The sequence below is a fragment of the Canis lupus genome, chromosome X (assembly GCF_011100685.1).
Source record: "Canis lupus familiaris isolate Mischka breed German Shepherd chromosome X, alternate assembly UU_Cfam_GSD_1.0, whole genome shotgun sequence".
Classification (NCBI taxonomy): domain Eukaryota; kingdom Metazoa; phylum Chordata; class Mammalia; order Carnivora; family Canidae; genus Canis; species Canis lupus.
Genome location: NC_049260.1, coordinates 94177556 through 94204839, shown reverse-complemented (window position 1 = coordinate 94204839; position 27284 = coordinate 94177556).

Genomic DNA, 27284 nt, shown 5'->3' with positions numbered 1-27284 from the left:
CTCAAGTGCACATGGAACTTTCTCCAGAATAGACCACATACTGGGTCACAAATCAAGTCTGAACTGATACCAAAAGATTAGGATCGTCCCCTGCATATTCTCAGACCATAATGCCTTGAAATTAGAACTAAATCACAACAAGAAGTTTGGAAGGACTTCAAACACGTGGAGGTTAAGGACCATCCTGCTAAAAGATGAAAGGGTCAACCAGGAAATTAAGGAAGAATTAAAAAGATTCATGGAAACTAATGAGAATGAAGATACAACCATTCAAAATCTTTGGGATACAGCAAAAGCAGTCCTGAGGGGGAAATACATCGCAATACAAGCATCCATTCAAAAACTGGGAGGAACTCAAGTACAAAAGCTAACCTTACACCTAAAGGAGCTAGAGAAAAAATAGCAAATAGATCCTACACCCAAGAGAAGAAGGGAGTTAATAAAGATTCGAGCAGAACTCAACGAAATATAGACCAGAAGAACTGTGGAACAGATCAACAAAACCAGGAGTTGGTTCTTTGAAAGAATTAATAAGATAGATAAACCATTAGCCAGCCTTATTAAAAAGAAGAGAGAGAAGACTCAAATTAATAAAATCATGAATGAGAAAGGAGAGATCACTACCAACACCAAGGAAATACAAACGATTTTAAAAACATATTATGAACAGCTATACGCCAATAAATTAGGCAATCTAGAAGAAATGGACGCATTCCTGGAAAGCCACAAACTACCAAAACTGGAACAGGAAGAAATAGAAAACCTGAACAGGCCAATAACCAGGGAGGAAATTGAAACAGTCATCAAAAACCTCCCAAGACACAAGAGTCCAGGGCCAGATGGCTTCCCTGGCGAATTCTATCCAACGTTTAAAGAAGAAACCATACCTATTCTACTAAAGCTGTTTGGAAAGATAGAAAGAAATGGAGTCCTTCCATATTCGTTCTATGAGGCCAGCATCACCTTAATTCCAAAACCAGACAAAGACCCCACCAAAAAGGAGAATTACAGACCAATATCCCTGATGAACATGGATGCAAAAATTCTCAACAAGATACTAGCCAATAGGATCCAGCAGTACATTAAGAAAATTATTCACCATGACCAAGTAGGATTTATCCCTGGGACACAAGGCTGGTTCAACACCCGTAAAACAATCAATGTGATTCACCATATCAGCAAGAGAAAAACCAAGAACCATATGATCCTCTCATTAGATGCAGAGAAAACATTTGACAAAATACAGCATCCATTCCTGATCAAAACTCTTCAGAGTGTAGGGATATAGGGAACTTTCCTCAACATCTTAAAAGCCATCTACGAAAAGCCCACAGCAAATATCATTCTCAATGGGGAAGCACTGGGAGCCTTTCCCCTAAGATCAGGAACAAGACAGGGATGTCCACTCTCAGCACTGCTATTCAACATAGTACTGGAAGTCCTAGCCTCAGCAATCAGACAACAAAAAGACATTAAAGGCATTCAAATTGGCAAAGAAGAAGTCAAACTCTCCCTCTTTGCCGATGACATGATACTCTACATAGAAACCCCAAAAGCCTCCACCCCAAGATTGCTGGAACTCATACAGCAATTTGGTAGCGTGGCAGGATACAAAATCAATGCCCAGAAATCAGTGGCATTTCTATACACCAACAATGAGACTGAAGAAAGAGAAATTAAGGAGTCAATCCCATTTACAATTACACGCAAAAGCATAAGATACCTAGGAATAAACCTAACCAAAGAAGTAAAGGATCTATACTCTAAAAACAATAGAACACTTCTGAAAGAAATTGAGGAAGACACAAAGAGATGGAAAAATATTCCATGCTCATGGATTGGCAGAATTAATATTGTGAAAATGTCAATGTTACCCAGGGCAATTTACACGTTTAATGCAATCCCTATCAAAATACCATGGACTTTCTTCAGAGAGTTAGAACAAATTATTTTAAGATTTGTGTGGAATGAGAAAAGACCCCGAATAGCCAGGGGAATTTTTAAAAAGAAAACCATATCTGGGGCATCACAATGCCAGATTTCAGGTTGTACTACAAAGCTGTGGTCATCAAGACAGTGTGGTACTGGCACAAAAACAGACACATAGATCAGTGGAACAGAATAGAGAACCCAGAAGTGGACCCTGAACTTTATGGTCAACTAATATTCGATAAAGGAGGAAAGACTATCCATTGGAAGAAAGACAGTCTCTTCAACAAATGGTGCTGGGAAAATTGGACATCCACGTGCAGAAGAATGAAACTAGACCACTCCCTTTCACCATACACAAAGATAAACTCAAAATGGATGAAAGATCTAAATGTGAGACAAGATGCCATCAAAATCCTAGAGGAGAACACAGGCAACACCCTTTTTGAACTTGGCCACAGTAACTTCTTGCAAGATACATACACAAAGGCAAAAGAAACAAAAGCAAAAATGAACTATTGGGACTTCATCAAGATAAGAAGCTTTTGCACAGCAAAGGATACAGTCAACACAACTCAAAGACAACCTACAGAATGGGAGAAGATATTTGCAAATGACGTATCAGATAAAGGGCTAGTTTCCAAGATCTATAAAGAACTTATTAAACTCAACACCAAAGAAACAAACAATCCAAACCTGAAATGGGCAAAAGACATGAAGAGAAATCTCACAGAGGAAGACATAGACATGGCCAACACGCACATGAGAAAATGCTCTGCATCACTTGCCATCAGGGAAATACAAATCAAAACCACAATGAGATACCACCTCACACCAGTGAGAATGGGGAAAATTAACAAGGCAGGAAACCACAAATGTTGGAGAGGATGCAGAGAAAAGGGAACCCTCTTACACTGTTGGTGGGAATGTGAACTGGTGCAGCCACTCTGGAAAACTGTGTGGAGGTTCCTCAAAGAGTTAAAAAGACCTGCCCTACAATCCAGCAATTGCACTGTTGGGGATTTACCCTAAAGATACAGATGCAATGAAACGCCGGGACACCTGCACCCCAGTGTTTATAGCAGCAATGTCCACAATAGCCCAACTGTGGAAGGAGCCTCGCTGTCCATCGAAAGATGAATGGATAAAGAAGATGTGGTTTATGTATACAATGGAATATTCCTCAGCCATTAGAAACGACAAATACCCACCATTTGCTTCGACATGGATGGAACTGGAGGGTATTATGCTGAGAGAAGTAAGTCAATTGGAGAAGGACAAACATATGTTCTCATTCATTTGGGGAATATAAATAATAGTGAAAGGGATTAGAAGGGAAGGGAGAAGAAATGTGTGGGTAATATCAGAAAGGGAGACAGAACATAAAGACCCCTAACTCTGGGAAACGAACTAGGGGTGGTGGAAGGGGAGGAGGGTGCGGGGTGGTGGTGAATGGGTGAGGGGCACTGAGGGGGGCACTTGATGGGATGAGCACTGGGTGTTATTCTGTATGTTGGTAAATTGAACACCAATAAAAAATAAATTTATTATAAAAAATAAATAAATTTAAAAAAAAGAAAATCAATAGCAACAACAACAAAAACAAGAAGAAAAAAGAGGGGCGTGAAATGGGAAGGAAGAGAGAACATAATCTCACAGAGTGGACCAACACAGTACAGTGCTCCACTTAGTTCTGAGTGTGTTTTGGTCTGTATGTTAGAATGTATTAAATTCCAAAATTATAAAACAAAATAAACCAAAGCAAACAAAAAACCCCCCAAAACTCAGATATATACACAAAAATTAAATTGAGTAATTTATAGGAAGCCAAAAATGAAGAGTATTATCTATGACATGTAATGGTAAAAATATGAAAGTCAAAAGGAAAAAAGCTTAAAAATGAGGAGTTGACAAAATATAGTAGTTAAGACAGGAAAAAAGAAAAAAAATGGAAAATTTAATTTGAAAGATAAATCATAGGGAAATAACATCGAGTTCTATATACTATTTTCCCTCAGTCCTGGAGTTTTCCAGTGATGCTTGGTCAGTAAATTTGCTGTTCCCCTGTTCTTTCAGCTGTTCTTCTGGAGGATGGGTCTGCTGCACTTATTCTCAGGTGCCTGTGCCTGGGCAGAGATGCCCTGCCCCTTGCCAGGTGGCTAGGCTCAGTGTAAGCTGTTTCCCCTGTGAGGTCTTTGTTCCCTGGAAGCCACCTCTCTTGCAAGAAACAATCACATTTCTTTTTTTTTTTTTTTAAGATTTTATTTATTCGCTCATAAGAGAGAGGCAGAGACACAGGCAGAGGGAGAAGCAGGCTCCACACAGGGAGCCTGATGTGGGACTCGATCCTGGGTCTCCAGAATCAGGCCCCGGGCTGAAGGCAGCACCAAACTGCTGAGCCACCAGGGCTGCCCAACAATCACATTTCTATTTGTAGCATTCCAGCTATTCTTTCTTTATATCTCAGGTAGAATGCATAGGTGTTCAGGGTGGTTTGAAATTTATCTAGCTAAATTTGGAAGACCAGATGAAGAGAAGACCCCTACTCTTCCACCATCTTGCCTCCAATCTCTAAATTATTATTGTTATGTGAACAGGCTTCCTAACTCATATCCACAGATTTTTCACTCTAGAGAATCAGTGGCCAAGAAGGGAATCTGCAATTGTGAGAGCATTAAAGTCTAAAGGTGGAGACGTGCCATTTTGAGTGTCTGTCATATTTGGAAACCCAATCTATATAGTGGTATGCTACATTAAGATGTCTCTCAGGATGCCTGGGTAGCTCAGCCATTGAACATCTGCCTTCGGAATCAGGGCATGAGGGATTGAGTCTCACACCTGGCTCCCACAGGGAGCCTGCTTCTCCCTCTGCCTATGCCTCTGCCTCTCTGTGTGTGTCTCTCATGAATAAGTAAATAAAATATTTTTTTAAAAAGATATCTCTCTCGTATGTTTTATTTATTTATTTTTAATTACAAGGTTTTCCCTCTTTATTACCAATGATGGATGGGCACATTAAAAACATCATGTCAAGGTAGAGAATGCTCTCCATGATATATGTAATAGGAGAAAACCACTTTATTATTGAATTAGCACTAAAGCAGATTACAACGTGCATGATAGGCAATCTGCTGGGAGATTACAAGGACAGAAAAAATTCCACCATATATATCACCAAGAAGTTATAATCCATTACATATATATTTTCATGAATAAACAAAATTCATCTTCACAAAAGAGGACTTTACAACATGGCTTATTATACATTCTTTCTTAGTTCATCCCAAATTTACCTGTCATTGCAGAAGCCATTTGTTTTAGTTAACTGACTCTGTATTAAGGAAAAATAAAACTTCTATCACCAGGACAAGCATTTGGTTATAGGTCAGAGCAAGGTGACAGTGCACAGGTCAGAGCACAGTGACAGGGAGATAGAGGCACTATATTCCTTGATGTTTACATTTCAAAGAGATGGCTCCCAGACCCTTAAGGAAAACACTCCTGAGTTGTAAAGCTCAAAAGAGGCTTACTTAGATTTTAAAAATATCTATAGAGATATCAAATGGAAAGAAGAAGGAGTCACAAACAATAGGTTTCTCACAGAAATGTACTGAAAAATGGAGGGGGAAAGGTCAGTTTCCCCGTTGGCAGCAGGAAAGAAAACAGTTTTTTTAAAAAATTACCCTCAACACCATGCAGCTCAAATAATTACAGCTTTAATATGCAGGCCTATCTAAAAGACAATATTTTCTTTATCACAATCCATACACTTTACACAGTACAGAATAAATGTATTGAGAAACACATGTCCATGGCATTAAAAAACATATATGTTTATGTGTGTGCTGATATGATGCACAAATTATATCACTAATCCACATCTTTCACTTGAACTCAAGAATCATATACAGATGATATATTAAAACATATAAAGAGTGGTATTTCCAAGGTATTTAACTATCATAAGAGACACCAGTATATATCCCATATAGTTATGCTGCATATATGCAAATGTCCACTAAAATTTTGAAGAAATAATTGATAGGTATGTTAAAGATAATGTGTTTGAACTTCTATCACTAAGCTGCTGGTATCATAGACTTTCTTATATTGTTAAAGTTGACTCCATTTTTCAGTTGCTTGGGCCAAAAAAGTAGGAGTCATCACTGACTTCCCTATTTCTTTTATATTCCCCACCCAGCATATCAGGAATTGTTTTCTCAAACAACAAAAATGTGTACCCAAATCTAAACATTTCTTAGACCCTCCACTGTTAAGAGTAAACTACCATTTTTTAACTGGATTATTGTAAAAGCACCACTAATTATACTCCCTGCTTTATATCATATGCTCCTATACTCTCTTCTCCATAGAAAAGATTCTTTAAAAACTCAAGTGAGATCATATTTCTCTTCCATTTTTTTTGAGGATTTTATTTATTTACTTACTTATTTGTGAGAGAGAGAGTGATAGAGAGCAGGGGGAGGAGAAGAACAAGCCAACTCCATGCTGTACGCAGAGCTCTGCCTCATGACCCTAGCTAGAATCAAGAGTTGGATGCTTAACCCATTGAGCCACCCAGATGCCCAGATTATATTTCTCTTCTGTTCAAATCTCCAATGATACTGAATTTTACTATAATAGAAGTCAAAGTCTACAAAATGGTTTACAAGTCCCACAAGGCCCTGGTTAATTCTGACATCTTATCTCCTATACTACTGCCTTTGTTGATCACTTTACTACATTCATAGTAGCTCCTAAACATGCTAGGTGTGCTCTGGCTATGAAGCCTTTGAACTACCTATTTGTTCTGTCTTGAATTCTGTTTCCTCACCTATTGGTATGGCTCTGCTCTTCACTTCCTTCACCATTTTTGGGACGTCCATTTTGTAAATATATTTTAGTTAAGACAAAAGTTATATAACATAATATTCACCTTGTTAAAGTGTAAAATTCAGTGTTTATTATTTTTACAGAGTTGCACAATAATCACCATTTTACAATTCCAGAAATTTTTCAACAGCTCAAAAGGATACTTCCTATTTGCCATACTTGAACTTCCCCATTTTCTCATCTTTTCAGCCCATAGCAACCACTTACTGACTTTCTGTCTCTCTGGATTTTTCTATTCTGGTCATTTCATACAAATGGAATCATATAATATGTGACCATTTATGTCGTCTGACTTCTTTCACATAGCATGATATTTTTTGGATCACCATTCATTGTTATACAGAAAATATTACACTGTATAGAGTAAAATTTCATTTTTCATCTGTTAATAGTTCAGTATTTTATAGTGTATAACTTAATACTTTTTAGCATAATCAAAAGGTGCAATCAGTACCGCTGTCTACATTCAGAATATTTTCATCATTCCAGGGGTGCCTGGGTGGCTCATTCAATTAAGGCATCTGCCTTCAGCTCAGGTCATGACCCCAGGCTCCCTGCTCAGTAGGGAGTCTGTTTCTCCTTCTGCCTCAGCCCCTCACCTTCTCTCGTGCTCTCTCTCAAATAAATAAATACATTTAAAAAAAAAAAGACTATTTTCATCATTCCAAAAACTAAAACCCATTCACAAAAAACCATTCCCCACTCTCCCTCGCCAGACCCTGACAACCACTAATCTACTTTCCAACTCTTTGGATTTTCATATTCTCTACATTTCATATAAATGGAACATACAATCTGTGGCCTTCCGTGACTCCCTTCTTTAACTTAGCATGTTTTTGAAGTTCATTCATATTGTGCCATATATCATAATGCATTCCTATTTATAATAAACTATCATATATATATAAACTTTTTATTTACCCATTTATCCATTGATAGGGATTTGTCTATAAACTATTTGAATTTTATGGATAATACTGCTAGATACATTGCAGTACACTGATGTACGCGTAATTGTATGCACATATTCTTTTTTCTCCTTCACATCATAGCCTGCCATAGCCATTCTATTAAAAATTATACCATCACCTCTCCCTGTGTGACATTCCCTATACCTGTTCCCTGGATACTTATCTCTAGGATACTTGAAACAATTTGTTTATTGCTTATCTTTCTCCAATAGAATACAAATTACATGATGGTAAGAGGATCTTTTCTATTTTGTTCCATGCTCTATCCTCAATGTTAGAAAATTGCCTTATAGGGAGCAGATGCAAAATATGTATCTGTTGACACTTTCTGTCCCTTCTGTTCATAGCTATTACTGTCCACACTGCCCCCTGATACCCACAGTTTAAATAGTCCCAGGGGTCCCTGAGTGGCTCAGTTGTTTGAACAACTGCCTTCAGCTCAGGTGGTGATGTCAGGGTCCTGAGATCAAACCCCGGGTTGGGGATCAGTGGGGAGTTGGCTTCACCTTCTCCCATCTCTGTTCATTCTCTCTCTCTCAAATAAATAATAAATATAATCTTTTAAGTAATAAAATAAAATAAAATAAAATAAAATAAAATTAAATAATAAAAAAACAATCCTAGTAAGATCTCTACCATCCAGCTTCTTTATGAAAGGAAATGAAAGAATGTGTGCACAACCTCCAGATACACTATTTTCTAGACATCACCATGCTATTTACTAAGTAACACAGAGGACCTAGATAATATTGCAGGGGGAGATAGGAGGATAGTAAATATCTCCCAACTTCCTAAAGAAAATGATATGATAGAACTGTCTATGTTCTATGATAGAACTGTCAAGATTACATGAAGTAGATCATATGGGGGGATTAAGCACAAACACTGTGGAGGCAAAAGCCTGCAATGTGAATCCCTATGCTGCTGTGCTTTAGTGGTATGACATAGAGCAAGTTACTATCTTTACTCTCCTTTTCTCATATGTAAAATGTGTGTTACTTGTACCTACCTCATGGGTTTGTCATGAGGATATATGTATTAAGATATGTAAAGCATTTAAGATAGTGTCTTGCACCTAATAATTAACTATCATCATTATTATCATCACCACCATCATATAAAAAGTAAAACAACTCATAATGGCATGGAAATTATAAAATTATAGGATTGCCATCAGTGTAGAAAGCAAAGAAAAATCAGACATTTTGATATCACCCTATTGACAATGATATTTTAAGTAAAGAATATGCATAATAACAACATTTATATCAACTAGCATTCAATTAGAGGCAGTACAGTATAATAATTATGAACATAGTCTCAGGAACCATGTTACCTGAGCTTAGAACCTTACTATACAGCTTACTAGCTGGGTGACCTTGAACAATATACAGAATCTCTCTGTGCCTCATTGTCTATAAAATGAATATAATAGTATCTAGTTCTTTGGATTGTCATTGAGAATTAAGGACATTTATACATATTAATGGCTTAGTTGAGAGCCTAGAACCTAGTTAAGTGTTCACTGTATTTTAGCTAGTATTACTGGTACTGCACTACGCATGAAGACCTCTACCATAACTACCTCCATATAACCCAAAAGACTCCCAAACACTTTAAGCTGTACCAAGAATAGAAAGATTAATGTCACAGTGAATTTCTTTTTTTAATTATTTTTATTTATTTATTTATGATAGACATAAAGAGAGAGAGGCAGAGACACAGGCAGAGGGAGAAGTAGGCTCCATGCCGGGAGCCCGACGTGGGACTCCATCCCGGGACTCCAGGATCACGCCCTGGGCCAAAGGCAGGCGCCAAACCGCTGAGCCACCCAGGGATCCCCTTACAGTGAATTTCTATCCTTCTGACTCAATTGGGTCTCCTTAAAAGTATAACTCTTTAATTTCCATATCTCAAGTATCGAGGAGATGGATTAGACAATAGTATGCAATACTGCCTAGGATACTGTAAATTATGCTTGTGGATGGAACAAAAATGATAGCAGAAAGTAATAAGGCCAGTCAAGCTAAGTTGCTATCCCTGTGTCCCATTGTCCACAATTTCTTCATTTATTTTATTTATTGGCCTTCTGACTCATGTGTCTCTCCATTTTCTGCTCACTTGAGCATCCAGGCTTCAGGGCTAACAAAAGGAGCAGAGAGGTCTCAGAGGCTCCTTCATCGTTAGCCATACATATGCCTAGAATAGTTAAGCCCCAATGTCAATGTTTCCCATCAATCATTTCATACTTCTAACAGTGTATTAAAGGATGGCTGGACGGGGCATATCTTCAGTGTGCAGTAAACTCATAAATAACTACATTAATCCTAACGTCCTACTGCACTAAGAAACAGGAGGATCTGTCTATGAAATTTTAAGATAAGTTTTTAAATTACCAGGAGATGGGATGCCTGGATGGCTCAGCAGTTGAGCATCTGCCTTCGGCTCAGGTCCATAACCTGGGATCTGGGATTGAGTCCCGCATCGGGCTCCTTGCAGGGAGCCTGCTTGTCTCTGCCTCTCTTCTCTCTCTCTCTCTCTCTCTCTCTCTCTCTCTCTTTCTTCTGTATCTCTCATGAATAAATAAATTAAATCTTTAAAAAAATAAGTAAATAAATTACCAGGAGATGGTGAATGTCTCTGATAAAGAAGTAATGAAGTAAAATAGGTCATGTTTTAATAAACAAGGTCAACATCTGTCAGATTCATTGTAAGACAGCATGATAGGGCAGGCTTAATTTTCACATGATGGACTAAAAAATATCAAATGGTGGAGGTCTTAAATCCTTTATTTGTATTTATGATTTTACATTTGAAATGAGCTGTCAATATCAATATTGGGGGGTTCTCAGTTCCACAGAAAATTGAACATCACAAGCCAGCCAAAGAAATTATTCATTATCTTCTGAAGTTTCTCTCTCAAATTTGATCCAGATTCTAATCAGCTGAAATGCCATTTCAGCTTATAGTTAATACTAAAATATATCATCCAAAGAATTAAGTATCTTATTTTTCGTGAAAAAAATCATGGCTGTGACAAAATATTACTGATCAGAGAATCGTTTAAATTACAAGCCTCCAAAGAAAATTTTGTTATTTTGAGGGGATGAAAAGAGCAAAACAAAGGTGATTCTCTAACGTTATCCCCATAAATGACATCCACTGGACCCCAAGCAATGCTAGGGCATCTACCTTATATATAACAAAACAAACAAAATATAAAAACAAAAATAGGTATATTCCCATGTTTGATTATACGTCCATTAACCTTCAGTGAAGTGTGAACAGTGGTCCAGTAGCTTCAGGGAAGCAAAGAATATAACTTCTGAGCTAGAGGTAACAAACTACAAATAGGAAATAATCTATATACTCACTGGATACCCTCATAAATTCTGAGAACTTACTTTCTGGGCTCTCTTAAACTTCTGAATCTACCATTACTAGCATTGATTTGGGTGGGTATTCATCTACCACTCTCCTTGCCTGATTAACCCTTTTTGCTGAACAAGGTCTAAATTGCTACCGACACTTGTAATTAAAAGTGGAAAGTTGTAATACAAGGTAGAAAGTGATAAAGCTGTGAAATGGTACAAGAAAGGTATTGTGGAATTGTAAATTCTAAAAAGGACAGTTATGACAGTGTCTGCTGGGTCCCTCCACTGTAAATGTATATGCCAAAGACCCTCAGATCATCTTTCCACCCAAAGAAATATCTCTTGATAGCTCAGAGATAAGGTTGGGCAGTGGCTAGTGGATAAAAAAACAAAAACTGCATCTCAACTAAAGCATGGATGCTACTCTTCTGGAGAGAGAGGTTTGGCTATTTTATGCAAACTCAAGCAAATGAAATTTCCTGATTTATACACAGCCATGGATATTCAGTTCAATTCATTTCAACCCAACTATTAATCAAGTACTTAATAAGTGTTCAGCCAAGTGTCAGATACTAATGTGGAGAAAAGTATACAATACTGCTGTGCCCTTGAGGAACTCAAAATCTCATACTGGAATTAAGTAATAACACCAGATAATAAGAATGTAGATACCCAAGTGAGTGATACAGGTTATGTAGACCAGAACAGTTCAAAGAAGGGATGAATTGGGGTAAACCCTGATAAGCTGGACCAGTCATGAAAGACTCCAGAGAAGAGATATAATGTAAGCCGGGTCTCTAAAATAAAGTTGAAATTGAATCAAGTACTACTTGAAAATATCACATTTGCGTATTAATTGGAAGTAGCAGAATGGTTAAAAATAGCCATGAACTAATATTTCTGATATCAGTTGTTTTAGAAGTTAACTATAAAAGACTTAGGCAAGTTGCTTGGATTCTTTGGACCTCAGATTTTTTATCCATTAAATAAGAGGATTTGGCAAGGTAATTTCTAAAGACCTGGAAACAATACCACATTCAAGCTGTGATTCAGTGATTGATTCCAGGCTCCTGAAAAATTATGTGCTTGAAGAGAACAATTGCTTTTTTTAAAATATTACTGTAATTTCAATCATTCACTCAATTCAGGCTAGGTTTTATCCACAGGGCGATGTTTTTAGGACTCTTGAAAATAGTTGCTTAGAATGGCAAGAATGGTTAGATAAATACATGATGTGGACTGGGTGTTAAAAATGGAAACTGGTAGAAGTTGTAGCAATCTTTAGAGTTCCTGCCCTTCCTGATGAAGAAAAGGTACTTATTCTTAGTTCTAGTTTACTATTACCAACATGAGCAAGAAAGTACCGTGACAATATCCTCTATTAAAGGAAGTCATAAATCTGGATTTTTAAGTGAAATCTATTTCTATTCCTTTGAAGCAATATGGAAGTTGACATCCTTTTGCTCAAGCAATGTATTTGTATTTATATGCCAAAATAAACAAAAGATTCCCAGATTGAAACCTCCCTTATACCGCACCCTCTTTATTATCTATGATAAAATACATAGTTGTATTGTCTGCAATGGTATTATCAATTCACATAGTTTAAGATAAAAACTTTCTTTCATACACAGATGACATATTCTACTGAGCAACAGAAAGGCCTAGAAACATGGGCTTGAATTTAACCCAAGTCACAATGAGTACTTCCCTCATACTAACTCCCTTTTGAACCAATAACACATATTTGTAAAATAGTGGGCTAACACTATAACAATATAGAAGAATACACCTCCCTTTCTCTGTGTAAATTATCCCATATTATGAGGCAGAAGTAAAAACAGCATAATGTCATTCTAAATTCTCAAGGAGATAAAATTCCATATTTCACCTCTATTCATTTTAGACATCAGTTTTACCTTCCTGCTGTTTATAGTAGCTGTTGCTAACAAGCAGCTAACGAAGAAGGATCCATCCTGCCTAGCCTCTATTCTTTAATATTTCTCATCTCATTAATAGCTGCCTAAGTAAAACAAACTGATCATAATTTTAGGGAAGTTTGTTTGTTTTTTAACCTTCAAAAGGTAATCTATGCTTAGAGGCACGTAAGTCAACACAGGTGCTTAAAACCATCATCACAGTTTCATTAACTGGATATAATCAACAGATCTCAAGGTTCCCTGAAGAAAATAGGTATACTAAAGCTAAATAAAGAACATCATATTTGAAATACTACTTCAAGTTCTAAGTTGTATTTATCTGATATGACTGAGAGACAAGAGGATCCACTTCTGTTCTTCCTAGAAAAGAATCTGTCTCTCCATCTCACAATTTGTCTTGCATCATTCCTGGGTCTCCAATTGCTGGGAGGTCAAAAAGACAGATTTCAGCTCTGAGGTTCTGGTTGCACTGGCATTTGTAAGGACTGTCACATGGAACATTCTTTAAGGGACATCCAAGGAACTTAGCTTCATGCTATCAGAGACTAGGTTATTTGGAATATAAATCTTCGTGACATTATTGTGCTTTCGCTAAAGCTAGCCCTAGCTATCTAAAATGTTGGTTTAGCTTTATTGCTCATTGCTTTTTTTTAAGATTTTATTTATTTATTCATGAGAGACACAGAGAGAGAGGCAGAGACATGGGCAGAAGAAGCAGGCCCCATGCAGCGAGCCTGATGTGGGACTTGATCCCGGGTCTCCAGGATCACACCCTGGGCTGAAGGCAGCACTAAACCACTGAGCCACCCGGGCCTGCCCACTCATTATTTATTAAAATTCATTTCACAAAGCACAAGGTACAACTAATAACGGAAAAGGGCAATACTTGAGAGAGAATTGGAAAATAATTACAAAAAAAAGGAAGAACAAAAACAATGATCCAGAGAAAATGGAGATTTTTAGCTGATTCCTAGAGAGAGAGATTTACATCTGAGGTCTAATCCAGGCATCACTCTCTAAGAATTTGAGAAATAAACAGCTCTTCTGTGTTAAAACCAAACGTCAGAGAAAGGTTGTACACTTTCTCCACATCAGTGAATGTGTTATCAAATTTATCTAGTATTATAGTACTTCAAGTTCTTTCGACTCTTCTCCATGCCAACTTAACACATATACAATACATGTATATTAACCTTTATACAATAAATGTTGTTCTACCCATGTGGGATGCTTTATTTGTTCGATTAAGTCATTGAGCATGGACTCCATACATTGCAGTATGTTTGTCACTGAGAATTCTAGAATAAATAGGCTTTCCTGATAGAGACTCCAATCTCATATTGCTTGGTATATCTACCAAAACAGATGTGTCAATATATTTATTACTTGGTTTTTAGACTCTTGTCTGAATAAAAAGCTTTGCTCTTAACCCCAATGGCATTTTCAACACTAAGCAGTATGAATGTCATTAACTCTCTTTGTTTACCAGGTATTCTGCTGTCTGCCTCAAATACATACATGTAGCTCACGTAAAGCTACACTGGATGAGCTGGATGTTAAACTCTTCAAACTTATTGATTAGTTATAGTAAATACATATAAAGGACTGAGTAAATAGCATCAAGTGGTTAAATCCATGACTACTATAGAATTACTAAGTCTCGTGCAATTATTTCTAAATTCAAATGCATACTTAGTATTGAGTAAAAAAAGATAATTTATATCCAAAAGAAGACAGACGGTTCAGAGGAAACAGAACTACTATGATGAAGAAAAATTCTTTTGGAGACACTCTGGTTTATAGTGTGACTTGGGGCAAATAACTTAAAATTTGGGCACTCTAATTCCCATCTGTGTAAAATTCAATATTAATATTGGTCTCCTCTTTTTATTAGGAACTGTGAGACTAAGGTTAGCAATCATGAAGTGAATATAAATTATTATTTTTCATTAAATACTATTACTACCTTTCAAAAAAATATTGCATTTGATCAACAATTTTCCCTCAACATTTCTTCTCTGGTTTCTACTAAGTAACTCATATTTTTAAAATATTTCTTCAGATGCCTTTACACTAGACACATGTCCAAAAAAATGCTAAATGAAAAATTGACAAGGGGCGCCTGGCGGGGGGGGGGGGGGAGTTCAGTGATTAAGCATCTGCCTTTGGCTCAGGTCATGATCCTTGGGTCCTAGGATCAAGCCCCATAACTGACTCTCCTGAAGGAGCCTGCTTCTCCCTCTGCCTATGTCTCTGCCTCTCTCTGTGTGTCTCTCATGAATAAATAAATAAAATCTTTTTAAAAATTGATGAGATAGGCCTATAAATGTTTTTGTAATTAATCCATGATCTCACAGATTCTTTTCCAATATTTTTTCAAAGATTAAATTTATTTATTCATGAGAGACAGAGAGAGGCAGAGATATAGGAGAGGGAGAGACATAGGAGAGGGAGAGCTCTCCTGCAGGGAGCCTAATATGGGACTTGATCCCAGGACCAGGGGATCATGACCTGAGCCAAAGGCAGACACCCAACCAGAGAGATATCCAGGCACCCCTTTTCCATTATTCTTTAATAAAATCTCCTCTCTTTAGGAAGAAAATCAAGCTAGATACTCACATGTTCTGTCAACAAAACTATCATATGTGACACATTGAGGTGATAGTTTTTTCAAAAATATATAACATACTATATTATCTAAAAAAATAATTTAATTTTTTATAACGCTGAAGGGCCTTTAGAATTGATAAAGTTATCTAAAATTCATATGGAAATGCAAGGGACTCAGAACAACCAAATCAATCTTGATGAAGACAACAGAAGTTGGAAGACGTGCCAAGATTTCTTTTTTTTTTTTAATTTTTATTTATTTATGATAGTCACAGAGAGAGAGAGGCAGAGACACAGGCAGAGGGAGAAGCAGGCTCCATGCACCGGGAGCCTGATGTGGGATTCGATCCCGGGTCTCCAGGATCGCGCCCTGGGCCAAAGGCAGGCGCCAAACCGCTGCGCCACCCAGGGATCCTTTCTTTTCTTTTTTTTTTTTTTTAATTTTTATTTAACGTGCCAAGATTTCAATATCTGTTACACAGCTACAACAATCAAGAAAGTGTAGTACCACAAAAGGATAGACCAGTGTAGTAGAATTGGAACAAAGGAGCAGAATTGAGGTTCCCAAATTAAATCTTTGTTGATTTTCAGTAGGGGTATCATGACAATTCAATGATGTCGGAATAGTTCCTTTAACAAACACTTCTGGGACAAATGGTTATCCCCATGCAGAACACTGTGGCTACAGACCAAAATGCCATGCATGATTTCTTAGCCCATACCATAAGCAATTATTAAAGGATTTAACTGGCAGGTATCATGAAGGAAAGCTGCATTCCACATACCAGACTTGTTGCACAGCCAATGCATTTCAAACACTGAAGGGATTCAGTCAAATAGCACCAATGCCAATTTGTATTCCTATCCAAAGTGCCTCAGTGGGGACTTCCTTATCAAGAGCTATAACTCGGGATGCCTGGGTGGCTCAGTGGTTGAGTGTCTGCCTTTGGTTCAGGGCATGATCTTGGGTCTGGGGATGGAGTCCCACATCGGGCTCCCTGTGAGGTGCCTGCTTCTCCCTCTGCCTGTGTCTCTGCCTCGCTGTGTCTCTCATGAATAAATAAATAAAATCTTAAAAAAAAGAGAGCTATACTTCCAGTATTTAGCACTTTTCTACTACAAGCACTTCATCCTATCATTCTCCCCAGCCCTCAGGTCCCTAAAACAGCAGAAGCCTTTTGACTGAAAGATAAGCCTCCCCACTAGCCAACAACCCACTGACAATGTTTGCTGAACAATTTGACCATGTCCTATGCCCCAGTGAGAGAAAATGGAACACTGTGAAGATGTGGCATCTCGTTTCTGGCCTCTTGCTTATTCTAACACAGTAAGTTGATAAAGTCTTCATTGTTATTTTCACTTTGCTTTGTTGTACTAATTTAACCAACCTGACACCTGCCAATTCCTGATACATGCAAATAAATTTGAACTCCTACCACAAACCCTACACAATCATTGACTCAAAATGGATCATAGACTTAAATGTAGGAGCTAAAAACTTAAAATTCTTAGTATAAAAAAGTAGAGATCAATCACAAAGCCTTTTTAAACATGACATCGAAAGCAAAGCAACGAAGAAAAAAACAGATAAATTTGACTTTGTCAAATTAAACACCTTTGTGTTTCAAAATAAACCATATAGAAAAAGAAGACACCACATGGAATAACAGAAGACATTTTGTGATCATATATTTTATAAGGCATGTGCTTCTAGAATATATAAAAACCACAATTCAAAAATAAAAAGATAAACCAATTTGAAATGTGTAAAGGATGTGAATAGACATTTCTCCAAAGAAGATATAAAAATGGCCAAATTGCACATGAAACAATGTTCAACATCATAAGCTATGAGATAAATGAAAGTGAAAAAAGTAATAAAGGCCATAACTTGTACAATTGTGTTTACATGAAATAACCAAAATAGTTAAGTCCATAGAGATAGAAAGTAAATTAATCATCACCAGGGGTTGGGTGGGAATGGGAAATGGGGAGTGACTATCAACTAGAAAAAAGTTACTTTTGTGGGATGATGAAAATGCTCTAAAATTAGGTAGAGTGATAATTGTATTACTCTTTGTACTGAAAACCACTGAGTTTTACAATTTAAAAGAGTGAGCTTTATGGAATATGAATTATCTTGTAAGAAACTTTGATAACAATAGTAAGAAAGTCTATCATTATGACATTTAACCAAACAATAAAATGCAGGTTAATGCCTGATAAATGACAGAATTCTAGCAAATGCCTCTTATATTTCCTATTTATTTTATAAATACACAAGCCTATTCTCCATAACCACAAATCACAAATACTTATTGCTCTGCTTCCAAAAGAGTATTGTCAAAGTAGCAAAATGATATAATAAATAATGAGCTTCAACTGAAAAGAACAGGATACAAGTTGTACTTCTGTTACACTGTGACTAATATATAACTAAAAAACCTTTCTCATTCCAATATACATAAGAGAAACTGGAACTCATGCACATTGGAGGTGGGAATAAACAGCTACTGTTGAAAACAGGAATACCTGAGTATCTCAGTGGGTTAAGCACCTCAGATCATGATCCCAGAGTCCTGGGATCAAGCTCTGCTTTGGGCTCCCTGCTCAGCAGGGAGTCTGCTTCTCCCTCTGCCTCTGCCCCTCCCCCTCGCTCATGCTCGCTCTCTCTCAAAATAAATAAATAAAATCTTTATAAATAAATAAATAAATAAATAAATAAATAAATAAATAAATGGGTGCCTGGGTGCCTCAATCAGTTGAGCATCTGCCTTTGGCTTGGATCATGATCCCAGTGTCCTGAGATCTAGCCCACTTTGGGCTTCCTACTTGGCAGAGTCTGCTCCTCCCTCTTCCTCTGCCACTGCTCCTGCTTATGCTCTCTTGCTCTCTCTGTCAAATAAATACATACATACATACATTAATAGACAAACAAATAAATAAACAAGTGGTTTTAAAGAGTTGAGCATACAATTACCATATAATCCAAGAATTCCACTTCTAGGTATATAATCATAAAAATTGAAAGCTAAATAAATAAATAAATAATAAATAATAAATGAAAATTGAAAGCAGATACTAAAAAGATATAGAGTAACGTTTATAACAACATTATTTGTAATAGCTAAATGGTAAAAACAACACGAATATCCATCAACAGATGAATGGATAAACAAATTGTGGTAAACACATACAATGAAATATTATTCATAAATTATATGATTTAAGTACTGATACATGCCAGAATGTGGATGACCTTAAAAACGTCTTGCTAAGTGAAAGAAGTCAGATACAATATGTAACACGTTATAGAATTCTATTTATATGATATATCTATCATAGGTAAATTTCACATTCATAAAAACACAGTGGGGAAATTAGTATCTAAAAGGATTATTTTGCCTTAAAGATTATCTTCAAGAACATCTTCTGTGAAGATTATCTTAAAACACATGAATCCTTAGACTAACATACCCTAGGAATGAAGCTGCATGTGCAGTACTTGAAAAATTGGTATCCTAGAATAACTTCTAAAACTGCTTCTGTGAAAATTTCATCCAAAAAGAGACTAGATTTATTGATGAAGGATGTGCGAAATTGCAAATAGCCACCTCCTTTCATGTACCATCTAAATTAGTCTAAAACACCTGGAAGGTTGACTCATTCTTTCCTTTTACATCTAGACATATTTCCTTCTATAAATTCACCTTCCCTTCTTAACTCCAGTTCTATTATACCAAAGACATCTTTAGATAGTAGCTCCTATGGAAAAATTGAATTATTTTTTATTCAGTTCTTTCATGTGTACATTAATTCATTAATGCAATCTTTCCATCTCCAATCTAGCCTATCTTTCACATTTTAATATTCAACACGAAATCAGGGAAATAGAAATTCCCAGAATTTCTAGGAAATAGATGAACTCATCAGTTTGTCATATGAATATAAACTCATTAGAAAAATTCTCAGTCTCATGAGAAGTATTCTCTAAGCAAACTTCCAGTTTTTCAAACAATGTAAACCCCAATTTTATCATTAAACTGGACTGGTAAACATACTGCACTACTCACATACCTATTTTTACACTGGTTGATGTAAATAATTTGCTGGTTCATATATGAAATTCAAGAATAAATATAAAAATAATCATTTTATTATAATTATAAATAACAATAATTGTCAGCATATTAGCCTTTGCCTTGCATACCCACCTTTCTTCTAACAGTCTCCCAAGAAGTTATAATGAGAATTCTTCAAAATCAATATGAAGCCCCAACTGTGCCATAATTATTAATATTACAGTATGTTGGACCCTATTCCCTAAATTGATTCCCTCTCCATTCACAGCAGGATGCTAACAACTTAGATCCAATGAGTCTACATAATTGAGAACAATTAATACTAATACTAGCCAGAATGCATAAATGTATATGCACATTTTCATTTATACCTATATCCACACAATCCCTGCATCCAATACCATTCAAGCTACCTACTCCTATCAAAAGATTCAGGTACTGTGAATGAAAATACACGAGACTAGTTTCAGCTTTGAGATTTGCTGGGCAAAAAGAACTGAATAAAATCTGCAGAATAACAAGCAATATGCCAAATAGTGGGTGTGAGCTCAGCTACATAGCACCTCTCTCTACAAAATCCAGTGGGAGAAAAGGCTTAAGGAAACATTTTCTTGTCTCTACAAAGTATTTTAATGGTTTAGATACAAAGGTGAAATGTTCCTTAAAAACACAGCAACAGAAAAAAAAAAAAAAAAAACACAGCAACAGAGAGATGACATCAATCCTGAATACAAACATCCTAAGATTGCAACTATTCTAGTAGCCCATAGAAGAATTCCCATTCTAAATGGTCTCTTTTGTGAAAACATAAGGAAAGTCTTCCTACTTGGCATCACATTTTTATTTCACTTATCTTGGTACTACACTTAATGAAGAGAGATTTGTTTAAGTGTGAAATTATAGTTATCCAATTGAAGAAAAGCCTGCTGCTTGCACATATTTCTAATTCCTAAAAAATCTGACAAATGCCTAAAGAAATTCCCACTATCATTTAGATGGAAGAAATTATAAACTTCCAATGATAATTATATATATGTGTATACACACATACACATACACAACACAATTTGATATATACAGTGGAAAATAAGAACTATAAAGGTTACAAATTGAAGTTTTGAGACAACTTTCTCTTTTTTAAGATTGTATTTTTTTTTATTTTATTAAGTAATCTCTACACCCAACATGGGGCTCAAATTTACAACCCAGAAATCAAGGATCACATGCTCTACCCACTGAGCCAGCCAAGTGCCCCTTGAGATAACATTCTTTAGTTCTCACACTACCATCTTCTACTGGTCACAAGTCTACTCCTTTAGATTGTCCATTCTGGTTAATATTATTTTTTTTTAAGATTTTATTTATTTATTCAGGAGAGAGAGAGAGAAAGAGAGAGAGAGAGGGGCAGAGGGAGAAGTAGGCTCCATACAAGGAGCCTGACGCGGGACTCGATCCCAGGTCTCCAGGATCAGACACCGGGCTGCAGGCAGTGCTAAACCGCTGCGCCACCGGGGCTGCCCTCTGGTTAATATTATGACTTCATAAAAAGAAATAGAAGGAAAGAGAAATTGTGATAATAATACACATCTGACATATATTTTTTATTGATACAATTTTATCATTTGTCAATGAATCTGAAAAGAATAATGAGGAATGAAAGAAGCCAATGCCCAAAAGGTTATATACTGTATTACTTCATTCATATAGTTATTCAAATAACAATATTATGCAAAGAGTAACAGATTCGTGGTTGCCAGGATATTACAAGGGGTGGGGTGGGAAGAACAGATGGGAATCAATGAGGCTATATAAGAGGACATCACATGTTGGATCCGTTTAGAGATGGAAATGTTGTAAACCTTGACCACAACAATGTCAAAATTGTGGTTTTGATGTTGTAATATAATTTCTCAACATGTTACCACAAAGGAAAACTGGGTTAAGTATATATGGTATTTGTTTGTATAATTACTTAAAACTCCATTTTAATATACAATGATCTCAAAATTAAAAGTTTAATAAAAATCAATTTTGTTTGTCCTGCAAATAAATAATAGAAAATTCAACTCAAATTAATACCCATTAAAACAATCATTTTAAAAAGCATGAAAAATATGAAGTACTTAGGGATAAATCTGATTTGCAAGACCTGTGCACTGAAGACAACAAAACATTGCTGAGATGAAATAAAGAAAAACTCACTAAATGAAGAGAGATCCTGTTCATGATTAAATTAAATCTTAAGATGTCAAATCTCCCCACATTCATATATACATTCAAAAAATTTCAAATAAAAATCTCTGTAGGCTTTTAGATAGAAATTAACAAGTTGAATCTAAAATTCATATAAAATACAAATGCAAAGTAACTACAATAGTCAAAACATCGATATTATAAAGCTACTACAATAATAAAAAGCAGTGTATTTATTGACATAAAAATGGGCCTATTAATGGAATGCAACAGAATGTACTAAAACAGACTCACACAAAAATGGGGAACTGATTTTCAACAAAGTAAAGCAATTTCATGAAGAATAGCCTTTTCAAGAAATAGTCCTGGAAAAACTGAATATGCATAAGCATAAAAATAAAAAAAAATTTGAAAACTCACACCATGAATAAAAAATGAATCAAAAAAATGAATCAAAATGGATAATAGACTCAAGCATAAAATTAAAAAGATGAAACTTCTAGGGAAAAACACGTAAGAAAAACTTCATGGCTTTGATTTAAGCAAATACTTCCTTTAGGGTAGGAAGAATTCTGAGAGAAACCTACCACCTCCACCACCACCACTGGCCCCTGGTGTACATACACCAGATATCCGATCAAACACATCCTAAAATCCCATTTACTTTCTAATCTACTCCCGTGTGGCTTCCATATTCTTCACTCTACTGAAACCACTCTTGCCCAAATCACATGCAACTTTGTTTTTGAATCTAATGGATTCTTTTGTAATACTTATCCTAGAACTCTTTGGAACTCTTGAAAACCACTTCCTTTTCTAAATATTCTTCTCCCTTGCTTCCCATAAATCCACATTCTCCATATTTTTCTTCCATTCAGTCTCTTTTGATGGCTACTTTTACAAGGCCATGCCTTAAATAAGAGTGCTCACTCCTTGGGGTTCTGTGCTAAGCTCTTATACTTCATACATATGTTCCATGTATGTTCTCAATTCCTATGGCTTCAATCACCACTCATATGTTGATGACTCAGATTTATATCTGTACCCCAAATTTTCCTTTAGATTCCACACACACAGACCCAATAGCCTCACAAATATTTCCAAATGGATGTCTCACTGGGAAAACTAAATTATCATCACTCCAATTCCATAATCATTCTTCTACAGTGTTGCCTCTCAGAAAATGGTATCCACCATGTTGTCTAAGACAGAAAACAAGATTCAATATTAAATCCCTGACTGAACATTTAACCCTCTGCCCTAGCTGATGCATCAACAGATCTTGTGAACTGTAACACTAACATGTCCTGAATCCATCTTCACTGCTACATCTTGAGTCATGGCTTCATTTACGTGTTACAATGACTGTTTAAACACCTTTCTAAATGGATGATGTATGTTTTCTCTTGTCCTTCCACTCCATATAGCACGGCTATGTTACACACAGTAGTAATAGTGAACTTTTAAAACATGCATCTGAAATACATACATACATACATACATACATACATACATGTTTATACAATTAAAAAACAAGCATTTTTTTATTCTTCACTTAAATCATTTTCCAGTGTATATTACTAAATATTTCATTATAATTGGTTCCATACAGACTTTCTTCAGATACTCAATCCAGATTATTTGTGACTTTGACTGTATTCATAGTAATGCATTCAATTCCAGAATATTCCATTTTCTTGGGAATGTGTTAAGATTACTTTTCAGAGTTCAAGCTACTGAACTGTGTCTGTATCAGACACATGAGCAACTCCAAAGGAGGCAAGGTAGTACTGAATCAACATAGTTCCCCAACAGACATCAGGAGACAGATATATTATTACTCCTTACTATATTATCGCAAAATCCTACACAACCTGTATTAATTAACTGAGAGAAAAATGACAGAAGCAATACTTCCTCCTTCAGGCTCTTAAGATTGAAGCTGTGTATATAGGAAGTGAACTCCACATTCCTAAAATGGAGAAAAAGCCTATTAAATACTTTGATGTATTAATTTATCCACAAGACGCAAATGATCAATTTCACTGAACTCTGTAAGTGAATTGACCAATTTCTAACAGAAAGTGTAGGCAATACCACCACAGGATTTTTAACTACTCTAATAAACATTTTCTGAGTAAAGAAGCAATCTCCAGATAGTTGAGCTGTTTGAGCAGTCTAGACAATTCAACTCGATCCATTGTGAACACATTCTATTAGGCAGAAATGAGTAGATAGGATTTATATATCCTCTTATATCCCACCAGCTCATACAAATACACATTGGTGGTGTCTAGAGGACTTTCCACTCTTTAAGAAACAGAGTCATGGATGATTTTCCTTCTTCCCACACCCAAGCAATTATAATCACTGCTATTTTCTTGTTGTTGTTGTTGTTTTAAGATTTTATTTACTTATTCATGAGACACACAGAGAGAAAGAAAAGCAGAGACACAGGCAGAGGGAGAAGCAAGCTCCATGCAGGGAGCCCGACGTGGGACTCGATCCTGGTTCTCCAGGATCACACCCTGGGCTGAAGGCAGCGCTAAACCACTGAGCTACCTGGGCTGCCCCTATTTTCTGGTTTTCAATTATATTTTTAAAATTTTCCTAAAGAGGATAATATATAAATTTAGCCATGTCAACATACTTCATTAAGAGTCCCCAAATACGATTGGAAAATAGTAATTCTACCTATCTTATAAAATTGTAATAATTTATAAATAGGTAGCATGATGGCATAGAATTATCACAAGTGCTGGGAGTTGTACCTAACCTCAAATCTAAGATCGGTCAATTTGCAATTATAAAGTTTTGAGCAAGTTACTTAGTTTTATCAAAATTCATATTGTCCTGTTTGTCCTCATTTCTGTTTTTCTAAGTAGGCTCTACACCCAATGTGGGCTTGAACCCACATTCTCAAGATCAAGAGAAGCATGCACTACTGCCTGAATCAGTGAGGCAACCCCACATATTCCTCCTCTTTAAAATGAGAATAATAGGAGCACCAGAGTGGCTCAGTTGGTTAAGGCCACTGCTGCAGGCTTGGGTCGTGATCCCAGGGTCTTGAGATCAACCCCTGCATCAGGTTCCCTGCTCAGAGGGGTGCCTGCTTCTCCCTCTGCCCTTCCCCCTGCTTGTGCTCTCTGTCTCTCTCTCTCTTAAATAAATAAAATCTTTAAAATAAAAATAAATAAAAATAAAATGAGAATAATAATGATCTTACGGGGTTGCGTTGAGAATTAAATACAAGCACATGGCATATAGAAAGTGATCAGTGATCAGTGACCTTCCTTCCCTGTCGGTTTTGTAAACTTCTTTAGATTTGAAGTTTTCCAAGCACTTTGGAAAGGAGCTTAAGTCTTTCACTACTCTCAAGACTATAAAGGAGGTTTCCTCACTGTATGCAACTGACATACCACCTGCATTTGATACTGAGTTGTAGCATATTGATGTACACATCCAATGTAGCTTTATTATTGGTGGAGATCCTACTATTAAAGCATTCCCCTTGCTCCTTATGGCTTCTACCGTTTCCTTTCACACAGAATGGTACTGGCAGCATTGATGTTCTCTTGCAGTCTGAATCCCCATGAATGAGCAATTTAGAAAGGCTCTGATAAATAAACATTCAGCCATGCTCCTTCAGTTTTCATTCCTCTAAATCCAGCCAGTATGGCAATGATCAAAATTTCCCAAATGCTAGAGGCAAGGGAAAAATACGAAAATATTTCTGTGGTGGCTTATACAATTCTACACTTGTATATTTGTGAGTATAAATCTATACTCTATCTATAGATGAGCAAACTCATCTATATATAACGGTTTTGACTTAATTCAATGTTACAAATGCACTTAAGAAATTATAAATCCTACAGAAATCAAAAGGTATAGAACAGCCATGGGACTTGGCATCCAAGAGTAAAGATAATTGTTGGGAGATAATTCTAATTGTGTTTCCTACATGTCTATACATCTTCTAATGAGAAGCACTGAGAGCCTATTTCCAGCCTATCTTCTCAAGGGCTTTTGACAACTTTGGGAGATGGAGATAGTGTCTTCCTCCAAGGCAGAGGGCAAATGTGTTTACTGTCCAGGATATTAAGATAACATCATCTTTTAGTGCAAATGGTTCTGGGTGGGTTAAAATTTGGGGGCTTACTAGACTTAGGTCTTCCATGAAACACACTCACTAAATGTGCAGCAGACACTTAAGCTAATTTCACATTACTCCTATAGGAATCGAATAGCAACAAGAACAGATATGAATATAGTCATGGGGCAGCCCCGGTGGCGCAGCAGTTTAGCGCCGCCTGCAGCCCGAGGTGTGATCCTGGAGACCCAGGATCGAGTCCCACATCGGGTTCCCTGCTTGGAGCCTGCTTCTCCCTCTGCCTCTCTCTCTCTCTCTCTCTCTCTCTCTCTCTCTCTCTCTCCCTGTGTCTATGAATAAATAAATAAAATCTTAAAAAAAAGAATATAGTCATGTTGTCTACTAAGCCATGAGTAATAATGTCCATTGTCTTTAACCCAAGAATTTCTTGGGTTTTTATCCAGCCTCCGTGAAACTGTAAAACTGATTTGTTACGATACAAGTAGCTGAAATCTAAGACCTTTCACAATTCTTGACAGTATAAAATTGAACACTCATAGAACTTCTGCAAATTTCTATTTAACTATTTGTATAAGACAAATAATCATAATATAAACATCTAACTCATGAAGCTATTAAAAAAGTTTACATGTGACAATAGTTTCGCAAGTAATTTGTAAACTGTATGATACTGTACATATTAGATAATCATTATTGCCACTTCATTTTCACAATTATTAATAACATTTCAGTTTCCTTGGTGATAGACTCATTCCCCAAGCTCCAATAGGCTTTGAGTAACTTAATTTGCTACTGGATATCTCTTTTTCTTTACTCATTATTAAATTTTTATAAGAATTCTATTTATTGATTTGACAGAGAGAAAAAGCACATGCAGGGGGAGTGTCAGGCCAAAGTGGGCTCCCCAAGGAGCAGGGAGCCAAATGTGGGAAGATGTTTAACTGACTGAGCCACCCAGGTACCCTCATTATTAAATTCTTAACTTAATTATTCCAATAACCGCACCCCAAATAATCTTGCCACCTGGACACCTGGGTGGCTCAGCGTTTGAGCACCTGCCTTTGGCTCAGGGCATGATCCCAGATTCCCAGGATCCAGTCCCGCATTGGGCTCTCCACAGGGAGCCTACTTCTCCCTCTGTGTCTCTGCCTCTCTTTCATGAATAAATAAATAATATC